Genomic DNA, 13,716 nt, shown 5'->3' on the forward strand with positions numbered 1-13,716 from the left:
ATACAGACGGGGTAAAACTTATTTCTCTGGATGTACGTGAAGTAGAGGCATACCATTTGTGTAATCATACATGTACAAAGGGAAATGATGTTTGTCTCAATCTGTTATTTTTCCTTCCACCAACCCTACCACCCCTCTTTCCTTTGTACAATCCATCCTTCCTCCATTCTTGCCTCCTTCCTACCCCCCATTATGTATCATCATTCACTTATAAGAGAGATCATTCATCCTTTGGTTTTGGGGGATTGGCTTATCTCACTTAGCATGATATTCTCCAACTTCATCCATTTGCCTGCAAATGTCATAATTTTATTCTTCTTTGTGGCTGAGTAATATTCCATTGTGTATATATACCACAGTTTCTTTATCCATTCATCAATTGAAGGGCATCTAGGTTGGTTCCACAATCTAGCTATTGTGAATTGAGCAGCTATGAACGCTGATGTGGCTGCATCACTGTAGTATGCTGATTTTAAGTCCTTTGGGTATAGGCTGAGGAGTGAGATAGCTGGGTCAAATGGTGGGTCCATTTCAAGTTTTCTAAGGAATCTCTACATTACTTTTCAGAGTGGCTGCACTAATTTGCAACCCCATCAGCAATGTGTGTGTACCTTTTCCCCCATATCCTCACCAACAGCTATTGTTGCTTGTGTTCTTGATAATCGCCATTCTAATTTGGGTGAGGTGAAATCTTAGTGTAGTTTTGATTTGCATTTCTCTTATTACTAGAGATGTTGAACATTTTTTCGTATATCTGTTCATTGCTTGTACATCTTCTTCTGTGAAGTGTCTATTCATTTCCTTAGCCCATTTGGTGATTGGGTTATTTGTATTCTTGGTGTAAAGTTTTTTGAGTTCTTTATAGGTTCTGGAGATTAGTGCTGTATCTGAAGTATGAGTGGCAAAGATTTTCTCCCACTCTGTAGGCTCTCTCTTCACATTGCTGATAGTTTCCTTTGCTGAGAAAAAGCTTTTTAGTTTGAATCTATCCCAAGTATTGATTCTGGCTTTTATTTTTTCTGCCTTGAGAGTCATGTTAAGGAAGTCTGATCCTAAGCCGACATAATGAAGATTTGGATCTACTTTTTCTTCTATAAGGTGCAGGTCTGTGATCTGATTCCGAGGTCCTTGATCCATTTTGAGTTGAGTTTTGTGCAGGGTGAGAGATAGGGGTTTAGTTTCATTCTGCTGTATATGGATTTCCAATTTCCCCAGCACCACTTGTTGAACAGTTTATGTTTTCTCCATTGTATGTTTTTGGCACCTTTGTCTAGTATGAGAAAACTATTTAGCTCACCTACCAGCACATAGCCCCTCACATTCCCTCACAGAGCCCCAAGTTTAATGCCAGCTCATAAGACAGGGTTCAGGGAAACATAAGCCTCACAGAACAACTCAGACACCTCACCTCAAAAAAGGCTGGAATCAGGGCTGGGGTTGTGACTCAGTGGTAGGGCGCTTGCCTGGCATGTGTGAGGCCCTGTGTTCGATTCTCAGCACCAAGTATAAACAGGTCAATAAAATAAAGGTCCATTGACAACTAAAAATATTTTTTTTAAAAAAAGGCTAAAGTTGAACTTCAGTTTTCAGTGAGTTAAAGCTTCTGCTCTTTTCTATGGGAAGTCACCAGTGAATAAGGAATTAGGAAACCAATCCTTGGAGACAAACTGGGACTTTTTTCACCTGTAACTACATGGGTGAGAGTCTCTTGTATACAGACCTTTATGTGCCATTCAGGTAAGCTAGGATATCTGTAGCAAGGTGAACAAAACCCCCAATTCCCTGGAAATGGGCTTCGCCGTAGTGAGGGGCCTGTTAAGAGACAGTACTTAGAGGGAAATGGACAGCGGCAACACTGTGAGGAAATTATGACCGTGCTTAAGTGAGTAGCCCACAGGGACCTTCTGGGGCAGGCTCTGGGGTCAGATCTCTGACTGCTGTCCTTGCAGGCTGCCCTTCCTGCCCATCTTTCTTTGGTTGCTACCTCTCCAGCTGTGTGTGTGTTGATACCTTTTGGGTAGTTTGTGTATTAGAGTAGTTTATGTATCATGGAGGTTGGACTTTGGATGACTTCTTTTATCTTTTAACAGTGATGTCACTATTGTTCTAATTTCGGTTATTGCAATAAACAAAAAAAAATTTATAAGCGCCTTTTATGATGTCATCAAAAGACTCTGAGGGATGGCCTGGTATGACCTGACTGACAGATGACGAGTCTGAGACCAGAGAGGTGAAATAGCTTTCTGAGGTCCCCTCTCTAGGAGGTGGTGGTTATCTGTCCCTCCAGGTTACCATAGACTGAAGAGAGTATCTTTGGGACAGGAAGGGTCCGAAGTGTCCTTGGCTGCTGCTGCTGAAAGTTTCCCAGCTTACCTCAGGGTTTTGACAATTCAAAATCCAAAACAAATGATTTGAGCCTTTCTCATGGAGCGCACACTGTTGACAGCTGCCTTTCACATATTCAATTATCAGCAAAATCATCTTTGTCATTGATAGCTCTGTAAATTTAATCAGGAATTTGTAGTAGTGATTGGAAAAGTGGATGCAAGAGGTGATATCAATCACACTGTTCTTCAAAGATACTGAGTGGTGGCAGTCACAATAAATTCACGCTATCTTTCCTGATTTCTCTTATGTTCTGCATGATGAGCAGCTTCCGAAACTGACTCAGTCACAGAGAAGAATCTACTTATCCAAAGAAACACAGGGAGCAACTGCCAAACTATGGAGTCAGTCTTTTTTTCTAAAGGGAAAAAAGAGCAAGATGTTGTGAAGGTATTGAACAATGTCTATTTGATTGAGAAGACTCACTCAGATCGAATACCCAGGCTACCCTATAAAAACCCACGACTGACCAGGCACAATGACCCACACCTGTAATCCTAGTGACTTCTGAAGCTGAGGCTGGAGAATCACAAGTTTGAGGCCAGCCTGGCTCAAACTTAGCAAGACCCTGTCTCAAAATAAAAAGGGCCAGAGATGTAGCTCAGTGGTAGAGCAACCAGGGGGTCAACCCCCAGTACCCACCCCCCCATAAAAAAAAAATCAAAATCAAAAGCTGAGTTCAAACTCTCTGTACCTTCCTTGGAATTCCTTAAAATAAATTTCAGTAAGGTTAATTTATGTTAGGTAATGATAATAATGAAGTAAAAAAATTAATGGAGATAATAATAATTGAAAAAGGAAGGAAAAGGGGAAGAGGAGAAAGAATATAAGGAAAACTTCCAGCCTGGGGAAGATAAATACCCGGCCTATGGCAGTACTAAACCAGCTGTAGACCCGGCTCCTCAGTCAAGGCCTTTTTCCTTCAGAACCTGGACGTGACCTTGGAATTCCTCCTAATGCCACGCTCTGGGAAACTGCTGACCTACATTGACCTCTATCTTACAGCCTGAGCACCATGGTTTCAGGATGACTCAGAAGAAAGATTACTAGCTACTTTTCCTCACGCGTTTGTCAAAAAAGGAAGAGAAGAAGGGAGAGATGGATATTTATCGAGTATCTGCTTATGACAGGCTTTATGCTAGCATTTTGCATATATCATTGCAACATTGGTCTTAACCCCCAAATAGATAATATTATTCTGGTTTTACAAATGAAGAAACTGGCTCAAAGTCTCAGACAGTATGTAGTGGAGTCAGAAAGTGAAATGAGCTATTGAATTTCAAAGCCCATCCTCAAAATAAATAAGTTGTTGTAGTCAGCTTTTTCACCACTGTGACCAAAAGACCCAATAAGAATAATTTTAAAAGTGGAAAAGTTTATTTGGGGCTCATGGTTTCAGAGGTCTCAGTCCATATATGGCTGACTCCATTGCTCTGGGCACAAGGTAAAGCAGAACATCATGGTGGAAGGGTGTGGTAGAACAGGAGTTGGCAACAAGCAAGAGAGCTTAGCTTACCAAGGACAAAATGTGTATCTCTGGTGATCCACCTCCTCCAGCCACACCCTACCTGCATACAGTCATCACCCAGTTAATCCATTCAAGTGGATTAATACCCTGATTAGGTTAAGGGTCTCAAAACCCAATCATTTCACCTCTAAACTTCCTTGCATTGTCTTACATTTGAGCTTTTAGGGGACACCTTATGTCTAAACCATAGCAACAATTGAACTCATCTGCAAAAACAGTTTAAGGAACTCAATCAGAAAGCATGTCCATTGATAACTTTTCTAATTGTAAAATAGAATAAGCAGTTTGAAGTTTAGCTTTTTATTACAAATTTTATTTTATTACAAACTCAGCCCCAATTTCTAATTCCCAGTGTCACTGGTTTTCTTTCTTTTTAGAAGGCCTCTTATTAAGCTTATAAAACAACAGCAGCAGCAGAAACATTTATTAAATGCCTATTGTATACAGAATGCTGTAGTGAGTTGTACTGTATCAGAAGGAGTTTATTGAAGGCACCCAGAAACCACTCAGGACACGGGAACTCACACAAGAGATTTTATTAAGTGGACAGGCAGCGTGCACGCAAGGTGAGAGAGAGAGAGAGGGAGAGAAAGAGAGTAAGCGAGAGAGGGAGCAAGAGTGAGGAGAGAGAGAGAGTGAAAGCAAGGAGAAGAGAGACAGAGAGAGCAAGCGAGAGGGAAAGTGAGAACACGCTTGCAAGAGTGAGAGCGAGGGAGAGAGAGAAAATGGCAGGAGGGATATTCTTAAGTAGTGGAATTTGGCGGGCTAATCACAATGGACCAATGGCTGGCTAGAGTTTGAGGGCTAACAATCTGTGTTGTAACAATCTGGTGTGGGGGAGGGAGAATAATAGCGGCAGCAAAATAGCAGATCTCATGCCAATATTTATAATCTCAGGACTTCTGCAATCTAATTGCAGAGATCAATGTGACTTCTTATCCCAAGACCCAAATTTAGGAGTCTTCCTAAGGGTATAATGAATATAATGGCTTTTTTACTCCCTGGCAGCAGATGGTAGCCAGCTGTTGTCTCTTTACTCAAGGCCAAACATGAAGGGAAAAAATTAAAATAAAAGGGCTTATGGTAAATATAAGAACTTAATAAACTAAATCTGGAATTTTAAATACATGAAGGGAAATGGGCAATTGGGTGTAATTATCAAATTATCTGGGCTAAAATAGCTCTGCTATTTCCATTTTCTACACAAGAGAAAATTATTTATATTGATTGAATTATTCAGATAATTGTCCAGTATTTGGGGTTTCTGAATAGACAGTCTGGGTGGTCATTGATGGAGATTGAGAATCCCTCAATGAATATTTAAAATAGGAAAACAGTTAAGGATTTTGGCCACATGATAGGGGATATTCCTACTTAGATGCAAGTAATATTGATTGAATTATTAAATCCGTGATTCTTTTGGCCAGGATTTGGGCCCATTATAATAAAACCATAATGATTTTTACCTAAGGTTTGAAATTAATTTTTAAATATAAAAATAATCTATGAATACATTTCCTCTAAAAATTTGAAGTATTATGTAAAGGCTATAATTTTTTCTCTACATTCTTAAATTTATTTCTCAGCTTCTGCCCAATCACGGCCCCTCTCTAAAGTAGCCACTGTTAACTCTTTCAGTAGTTTTACTTTCAGAATACACACACACACACACACAAAGCTAGAGAAAGAGAGAAAAAAAGCTCTGTGTTTTTCAGCTCAACTTGAATTACACTTTCTATACCATTTGGCAACTTTTTTTTCTATAGAACAATCTGTATTAGATACAAATCCAAGCTGTTCCATAGCATTCACATCTTCCTCTCAACTCCTTCATTGAAATCCATGGTATTTTTTTTAGCCATGTTAGTGGACACTGAAATTGTTTCCACTTGTTTGTCAGCAATGTTCAATGACACATCCTAAATATTAAACACATGTGAGGATTTCTTTAGGGTAGATTCTGAGCAGGTGACCATTTCCAAGGGAAAATTATGAGCTCCAGAGACCCTATAAGTCATTTGAGTTTAACAAAGAGAAAGGATGACAGAGAGACAAGGGAATCATTTCTTTCCTTGTGAAGACTGGTCACTTCACTTCCAGGGTTCTGTTTCTCTCAGTGGTTCTCGAGCTTTCTCACCAGTCTCCTGGGGGTTTGTTAAAATGATTCCTGGGCCCAACCCCCACAGGTTCTGATTCAGTGGGGTGGGGGAGGGAGAAAGAGGAGAGAATTTGCATTTTTCCTGAATTTCCAGATGGTGGTGCTGCTCCTCATGGGCAGATAAGGCTGAGAACCAGGATTCTAGGTGGACGTTGAGAAGAATATTCTGTGAAAGAGACCATAGGGGAGCTTCTAAGAACCTCTAACAGACTATCTAGGGAAATTTTAGGAGTCTTCCAATTTATTGTCCAAATATAAAGCAGTAACTCAAGATTTGTTACCATAATAGTATTGCATCAATGACAAACATGAGTTTTAAAATCATGGAAGCAATTCTTTGGGCCCAGGGAGAAGTCAATATAGCATCTTTGTTAGAAGGAATCTCAAAGGGTCACCAGGTCCAATTGCCTAACTAAAATACCTAGAAATCCTTTGGTAACATTCTTAATCTTATCAACTAACTTCCCATTGACTTTATTCCTTGGGCCCCAAGACAGTCATTCCAGGTTTATAGCTATGTGATTGCCACGTGTCCTCCCTTCCATCCCCGTTCTTTCCTCTGGGCTTTACTAAACAGATCATCTCCCTTCTCCACTTGATGGCAGTCAATTATCATGTTCCCCTAAGCCAGAGGTTCTCAAACTATATTGAATCATCATATGAGCTTATTAAAATACAGATTCCTGAGATCAACCCTGGAAACTCTGATTCTATGTCAAAAGAATCCCGTGTGACTCAGGAATCCTCATCTTCTATGAAACCTCCAGGTGAATCTGATGCAGGTGGTCTGCACATGATTGCTGAAGGGCAGGGAAATTGTTTTGACCATTTACATTTAACATTATTATTCAGATGACTAGGTTTAATCCATTAATTTGCTATCTGTTTTTTATTGGTTTCATCTAACCTTTTCCTCCTTTAAGACTTTTTTGAGGATGTTGTATTTTGTTTATCTTTATTGACCTATATTGACCTTTATTGACCTTTACTGACATAGCTATAGCACTTTGTTTTGTCTTTTTAGGAGTTGTGCTATGATTTATCGCGCACATCTTTAATTTATCCTAGCCTAGCTTCAACTGATATTACACCACTTTACCTATAGTCTCAGAATCTTAAAATAGTTCACTTCAATTTCTTTTCTCCTGACCTTTATGCTGTTGTCATACTTTTCATTTCTCTATAAATTATAAACCCCACAATCAACTGCTATTATTTTTGTTCAGTCAAGTGTATGTTGAAGATATTTAAATAATTTTTAAAAATTTTGGTTGGTACAATGGTACACCTATAATCTGAGCTACTTGGGAAACTGAGGCAGGAGAATGGAAAGTTCCAGGCCAGCTTGGGCAACATGGAAAGACCCTGTCTCAAAATAAAAATTAAAAAGGGCTGGGGATCTTGCTCAGGGATAGTGTACTACTGGGTTCAATCACCAGTACTGCAAAAGAGAAAAAAAAATTAAACCTATTTACTAACCAGTTCCCAGAGGGTATCTTCATTCCTCAAGTAAATACCTATTTCCATTAGTGTTATTTTCCTTCTGTGTGAAAGATTTCCTTTTAGTGTGAGTCTTCTGGTGATAAAATTCAGTTTTTGTATGTCTGGAAGTCTTTATTTTGCCTTTGTTTTTGAAAGGTATTTTCGCTGGGTATAGAATTTACTTGTTTCAGTGCTTTAAAGATTTTATTCTATTGTCTTCTCACTTACCTTATTTCTATTGAGACTTCTGCTGGCATATTTATCTTTGTTCCTCTCTATATAACTTGTCCCCACCCTCCTTTGGTTGTCTTCAAGGTTTTTTCTTTTCACTATTTTTGTTGTTGTTTGTTTGTTTGTTTGTTTGGTACCAGGGATTGAACCCAGAGGTGCTTAACCAATGAGCCACATCTCTAGTCCCTTTTTATATTTTATTTTGAGGCAGGATCTTGCTAAGTTGCTTAGGCACTCACTAAGTTGCTGAGACTGGCTTTGAACTTGTGATCCTCCTGCCTTAGCCTCCCAAGTCTCTGGGATTACAGGTGTGCACCACTGCACCCGCCTTTTATCACTGGTTTTGAGAAATTTGGTTTAATGCCCTTTGATGTGGTTATCTTTAACTTTTTTGTGGTTGGAACTTCTTGGATCTATTAGTTTATAGTTTTCATCAAATTTGGGAATGTTTTAGTCACTAATTCTTTGAATATTTTTTCTATCCCGCTTTATTCTTCCTCCCCTCTAAGGACTGCAATTACATGTATTAAGGCCCCTTGAAATTGCCCCACTGTTCATAATGCTATTTTCATTTTTAAAATTATTTTTCTATTTTATTTTTTATAATTTCTATTGTCATGTCTTCGGGTTCACAAATCTTTGTTTCTGCAATTCCTCATCTGTTGTTGCTTCTGTTTTATATATTTTTCATCCCAGACATCATGTAACTTTTATTTCTAAAAGTTCTTTTTAGATTTTTTGGTATCTTTGTGTACTTAACTTTTTAAATATTTGGAATATAGTTAAAATAGTTATTTTAATTTCTTTATCTGTAAATTTTAATACCTGTGTCTCTTCTGGATCCATTTCAGTTGGTTGATTTTTCTGCTCACTATGGGTCATATTTTCTTGTAGAATAGGAATCTTGATTTGATGCCAAATATTGCCAATTTCATCTTTTCTGTATTCCTATCAATATCTATGCTTTATTCTGGGATGCAGTTAAGTTACTTGGAAATAATTTTATCCTTTTTTTTTCCTTGCCTTTAAGATTTGTTAGGTGAAAACAGAGCTATGTTTACCACTAATATTTTCTCATTATTAAAACAAAACCCTCCTGAGTACTTCACGCATTGTCCTATGAATTATGAGGTTAACCAGTCTGGCTGGTGGAAACAGGCACTATTGCCAGCCCTGTGTGAGCATTAGGCACAATTCCCTGTAATCCTCACTAATGGTTCTTTCCTCAGACTTGGGTAGTTCCCTCTGATTCATGTGCCAATCAATACTCTGCTGAATACTTGAGGAAATCCTCCACAGATCTCCAGGGTTCTCTCTCTCTCTCTGTCTCTGTCTCTTTAATTCTCTCCTGGTATTCTGTCTTACAAATCTAAGGCCCTTGGTTTTAGCACCAAACACATGGTGGTAGGGTCTGAAGTCCTATCGGTTAAGTTGAAGTTCAGTTCTGCCCACATTACATCTATAAGAGCTCAGGTCCAACTCTTATAAGAAAGAATAGTTGATGGTTGATCAGAAACACTCAAAGATTCCAAAATTTCCAGACATTTCTTTTCCTTGGTAATTAAGTTTCCCTTCAGTAGTTATAGAGTCAATCTTGAAAACAGTCCAAGGGCACCTTCCCACTGCACTTCTCATGGCCCCTTCAGTCTCTCAACCTCTACCTAATCTTTAAGGTACTGTTCCCTCTAGGGGAAAGCTTAGAAGTTCTCGGGAACCTGATATTCTTTGTTCCTTGTTCCATCCTGGAAGGGCAATGTGTGGACATTACAGGTTTTTATGTTCCTCACATTCTTATGAGTGGAGCCACGATTAAGACCAAAAAGTCTTCCTCTTGCTGAGATGGACCAAGTCTCAGAAGGCAACTTCAGTGCATTTAACACAGTCTCTGTTTTACCAAGGATTTTCTCCATTTGTACTAAATAGCATAAGAAGGAAAAATGAGAAATGAAAATTTCTTTCTCCTCAAAGGAAATAGTCAAATTAAAAAGATTAAATAGGCTTTGAAGTTTGGCCAAGAAATTCACCACCATTGATTTTGTGGGAGATGTCTACATTTCAAGCAATCACATATTGTGAGAGCCTCTTTATGAACTGCATAATTAAGTGTAATAGATAAACATGACACTTTAAAAAAATGCCTATTCTTTCCAAATTTTCAATTTTTTTTTCATGTAGACAAATTTATAAGTCTTTTTCTGGTGAGAAATAGCATTTAATTTTACCCTTTCATTTATTTGTTTCTTTTCTTTAAAGAAAAGAAACAAAAATCAAACTTCAGTAGCTGGATTCATATCAGTTCTTTTAAAAATTTAATAACCTAGAAGTCAGGCAAGTTGAATGATAATTTTAGCACTTGTCATTTACTTTCTGTCACTTTGGATAAGTCACTTCTTATCACTGAGGGTGATTTTTTTCATCAATTAGAAAGAAGATTTGATGTTCTAGAGATTCTTTGTAGTGATTTAAAAATATGCCCACAAATTCTTTGATTCTCTTCCCGTCAAGAGATAGAATTTAAATTCTCTCTCACTGAGTGTGAGCTGGACTTAGTGACTTAGGTGTGGTCACTAAGCATATGGAAGAACCAGGGGTATGTTATTTCTAAGCCTAGGTCATAAAAGGCATTTCAGATTTTTTGGGCTCCCTCTCTCTCACATGGATCCCCTGATCTGAGGAAAGTCATTCTATGTGATGAAGGTACTCAAGCAACATTATAGAGAGGCCCATGTGGCAAGGAACTGAGGCCACCTACCAACAGCCAGTGAGGAACTGAGGTCTCCTAACAACAAGCACAGAAGTGAATCTTCCAGGAAATGAATGCTCAAGTGCCAATCAAACCTTCAGATGACTGCAACCCTATGCAATATCTTGACTAAAATCTCATGAGAGATCCTGAGCCAAAATTACCCAGATAAACTACTGCTGAGTTCTTGACACTCAGAAACTATGAGATCGGTTTTTTAAATAACATATATATATATATATATATACATATATATATATATATACATGTACATATTTATATATATAAAAGCATTAAATTTGAGATAATCTGTTATATAGTCATAGAAAATAATATATTCTTGAACCTTACCAATCCTTCCAGTTTATAGTTCCATAATTTTAAAAAAGGAGGACACATTGCTTATATTTCACCTATTGCTTTGCCTATTATATTTTAAAACTTTTCATGGAACAGCTTGCATTTCAAATAACAAAACATTTTAGAAATAGCAACATTTTTGAATAGCAATATTTTTCAACAGAATACTTACTATTTTGATGGCTTATATGTTTTAATAAAATGAGATTTCCATAGGGTTCTGAAGCAGGAAAGACTCTTAGGTCCTTAGAGGGCCATCCAAAGGGATGTGGAACTCTTGACATTGTATGCTCTGTGTTATGTTAAGAACATTTTCTAAAATTGATATCTATATCATCCATCACCTTAAAAAAAAAAAAAAAAAAGAATTAAGAACCACTTATCTGGTTCAGGAACACAGGTGAGTGACTTGCCCATAGAAGAGACAGAGATTGTCTAACTCTTAACTCATTGCTCAGACTCCAGCCTTTGAGATCAATTCTACCTACAAGAGGCATTTTAGGGACGAACTAGTTTTTATCAATGCTGTCATGTGTCAAGACCCTTGAAATAAACATATATACTTACTGTTTTTGATATTGCCTACTTTCTGCTTTTTTAACTCCTCAACTGCCTCAGGAAGAAGGTGGAATGAATCTCCCCTAAAAGAGTCTTCCTGGCAGACCTCATAGGTTGATTCCTTTAGTGTAACCTTGACCTTGAAGCACTCAGGAGTTCAAAGTGCTGCTTCACCAAATTACCTGCTGGAATCCGAACTTACTCCACGAAGAAACACATTATGCTTCTTTAGCGTGATTACTATAGACAAATCTGTTGTCTGTGTCTACATTGGTTTTTTTTTTTTTTTTTTTTTTTTTTTTTTTGCGGTGCCGGGGATTGAACTCAGGGCCTTAGTGCTTGTGAGGCGAGCACTCTACCAACTGAGCTATATCCCCAGCCCTCTACATTGGTTTTTGAAACTTCACCTCTGTGAGTGCCATTACCCATCTCTTTCTGAACTAAGTCAGATATAAATATCTTATCATCTCATCATAATAAATTAAAAGATTTGGTTTCAAGGACTGAAAAATCAGTGAAATCCCAATATTTATGTTAGTTCAGGACGCATACTCCCTGTTTAAATATTAGCAGTTGCTAAGAAACATTCACAGATACCTGAAAACTAAGTATAAATCCTTGGTTGGAGAACTGGAACTTACCTTGCACTCCTCTTGTATTTTTCACAATTCTGGTTATTCATTAGGTTCTCTTTAAATATCTCATCACCAATGGCACTGAACACTCACCATGAGTGAGTTTGGGCTGCTGGAAGCCGAGGGAGCTCATGTGACAAGTGACCAGGCAGGAAAGTGCGGGAAATCCCAGTTTTACCACAGACTGTTATAGCTTAAGCTCTTTGTACATCAGCTATCCCATGACCTTACTTAAACCTTCCAACCATTCCACCAGCTCCATGAACACCAGGAGAGTCTTTTTGCTGTGACCAAAGACAAGTCAGAGAAGCCATGACGAAGCTACAGTCCTGGAGAGAGTCAGGCTGACGAATCTGTGCTGAAGCCATGAGTTGCCAAGATAGGCCCGGGTTCGGCTCCTCCCACTGAGCTCTGGAGGACATCTGCTGTTGACAAAATCCTGGGCCAAAGGATCCACCATCCTTTGGCCCCGGCCACCATCCAGGGTCTGAGGACACTGTCCTGCCTTCCAAAGGGTGGGGACCTAGACTTGGAGCCTTGGAAACAGTCCCAGGATCTCTGAATGCAGACGTATCCAGCAAATCCAGCCTTATATCCTAGTTGTAGCCCCCAAAATAAAATTGACTCAAGTACTAATCCGGTATATCAATGTTTCCATCACAGAAAGATACGGATACATTTGGCAGGAGGAAGGAACATGTTTCATATTTTGACGATTTTTTACAAAAGTAAAAACAATTGTATATTTAAAAGTAATTTCCAACTAGCAGATTAACTTTGTCTGATGAAGGAGAAAAAAAAAAAAAAATCCTTGACCAGGAAATAAAGTTTAAGGTTCCAGGAGGTTGAATTTAATTATAGATGGCAGCAAAGAGCAGGAAAAAGATCCTTAAAAGTTTTCTGAGGAAAAACTAAAGTAAGATTTTCTAAAAGGATAGCATATACAACAAATTTATTTTTAAAAACAGGGAGACCAAAGAAGAAAAGAGGGGCTGGGGTGGAGCTCAGTAGTAGAGTATTTGCTTAGCATGTGCAGGGATCTGGGTTCAGTCCTCAGCACCAGTGCACCCCTCACCCCACAGAGAGAGAGAGAGAGAGAGAGAGAGAGAGAGAGAGAGAGAGAAAGAGTGAGGAGAAAAAGTCTTCTGGTAGTGATGGTGTTTAGGACATACCAGCCCAAAGCATGGCACCTTGTCATCTGAGAAAACTGCAGAGACAGGAAAATCGCTCTGACCTGGTCCTGCCCTTCTTACTCTGAGGCAGGTCACAAAACCTAGAGGGGATTTTCTGACTTTCCCTGAAACAAGCCATAGACCCTCATGTGAGAGAGGTCTTCCCTATGCCCAGAAAAAAGGAATGTCCTCATCTCTTAAAGACACTGGGAACTACAGAAGAATCTGAAGAACAGCGAGGCCTTGCTGAGTCCCCACCCTCGGTTTCCTTCCATTCTTCCACACCCTTTCGTCCAATCCTATTTCTCCACAGTATCCACGTCTTCATCAAACCTGCATAAAAATACACCAGAATAACTGTTTCTGGGGATCTTCATGTTCTTATGAAGGAAGGCTTCTTTGTCACATAAAACTTACTTTAAATAAATTCAGATTCTTTCCTCTTGTTAATCTGTCTTTTGTTA

The 13,716-nt window shown here is 38.6% G+C and overlaps 1 protein-coding gene and 1 long non-coding RNA gene across 3 annotated transcripts in view; one reads left to right on the plus strand and one right to left on the minus strand.

The window, feature by feature from the left end:
• The window catches only part of Myo3b (myosin IIIB), a 237,969-nt gene that overhangs the window by 71,258 nt on the left and 152,995 nt on the right, over positions 1-13,716 (plus strand). The gene's annotated exons all lie outside the window — the stretch shown is intronic.
• LOC124979662 (uncharacterized) lies at positions 1,587-12,358 on the minus strand. 2 transcript variants are annotated; one of them, XR_007107661.1, is made up of 3 exons: positions 12,087-12,358; positions 11,060-11,231; positions 1,587-2,743 (listed from the first exon to the last, which is right to left on the minus strand). It is a non-coding gene; the product is annotated as an uncharacterized LOC124979662 (long non-coding RNA). The 2 variants fall into 2 exon arrangements; XR_007107662.1 differs by lacking the exon at positions 1,587-2,743 and adding an exon at positions 6,118-6,237.

Source organism: Sciurus carolinensis, chromosome 3 (assembly GCF_902686445.1).
Source record: "Sciurus carolinensis chromosome 3, mSciCar1.2, whole genome shotgun sequence".
Classification (NCBI taxonomy): Eukaryota; Metazoa; Chordata; class Mammalia; order Rodentia; family Sciuridae; genus Sciurus; species Sciurus carolinensis.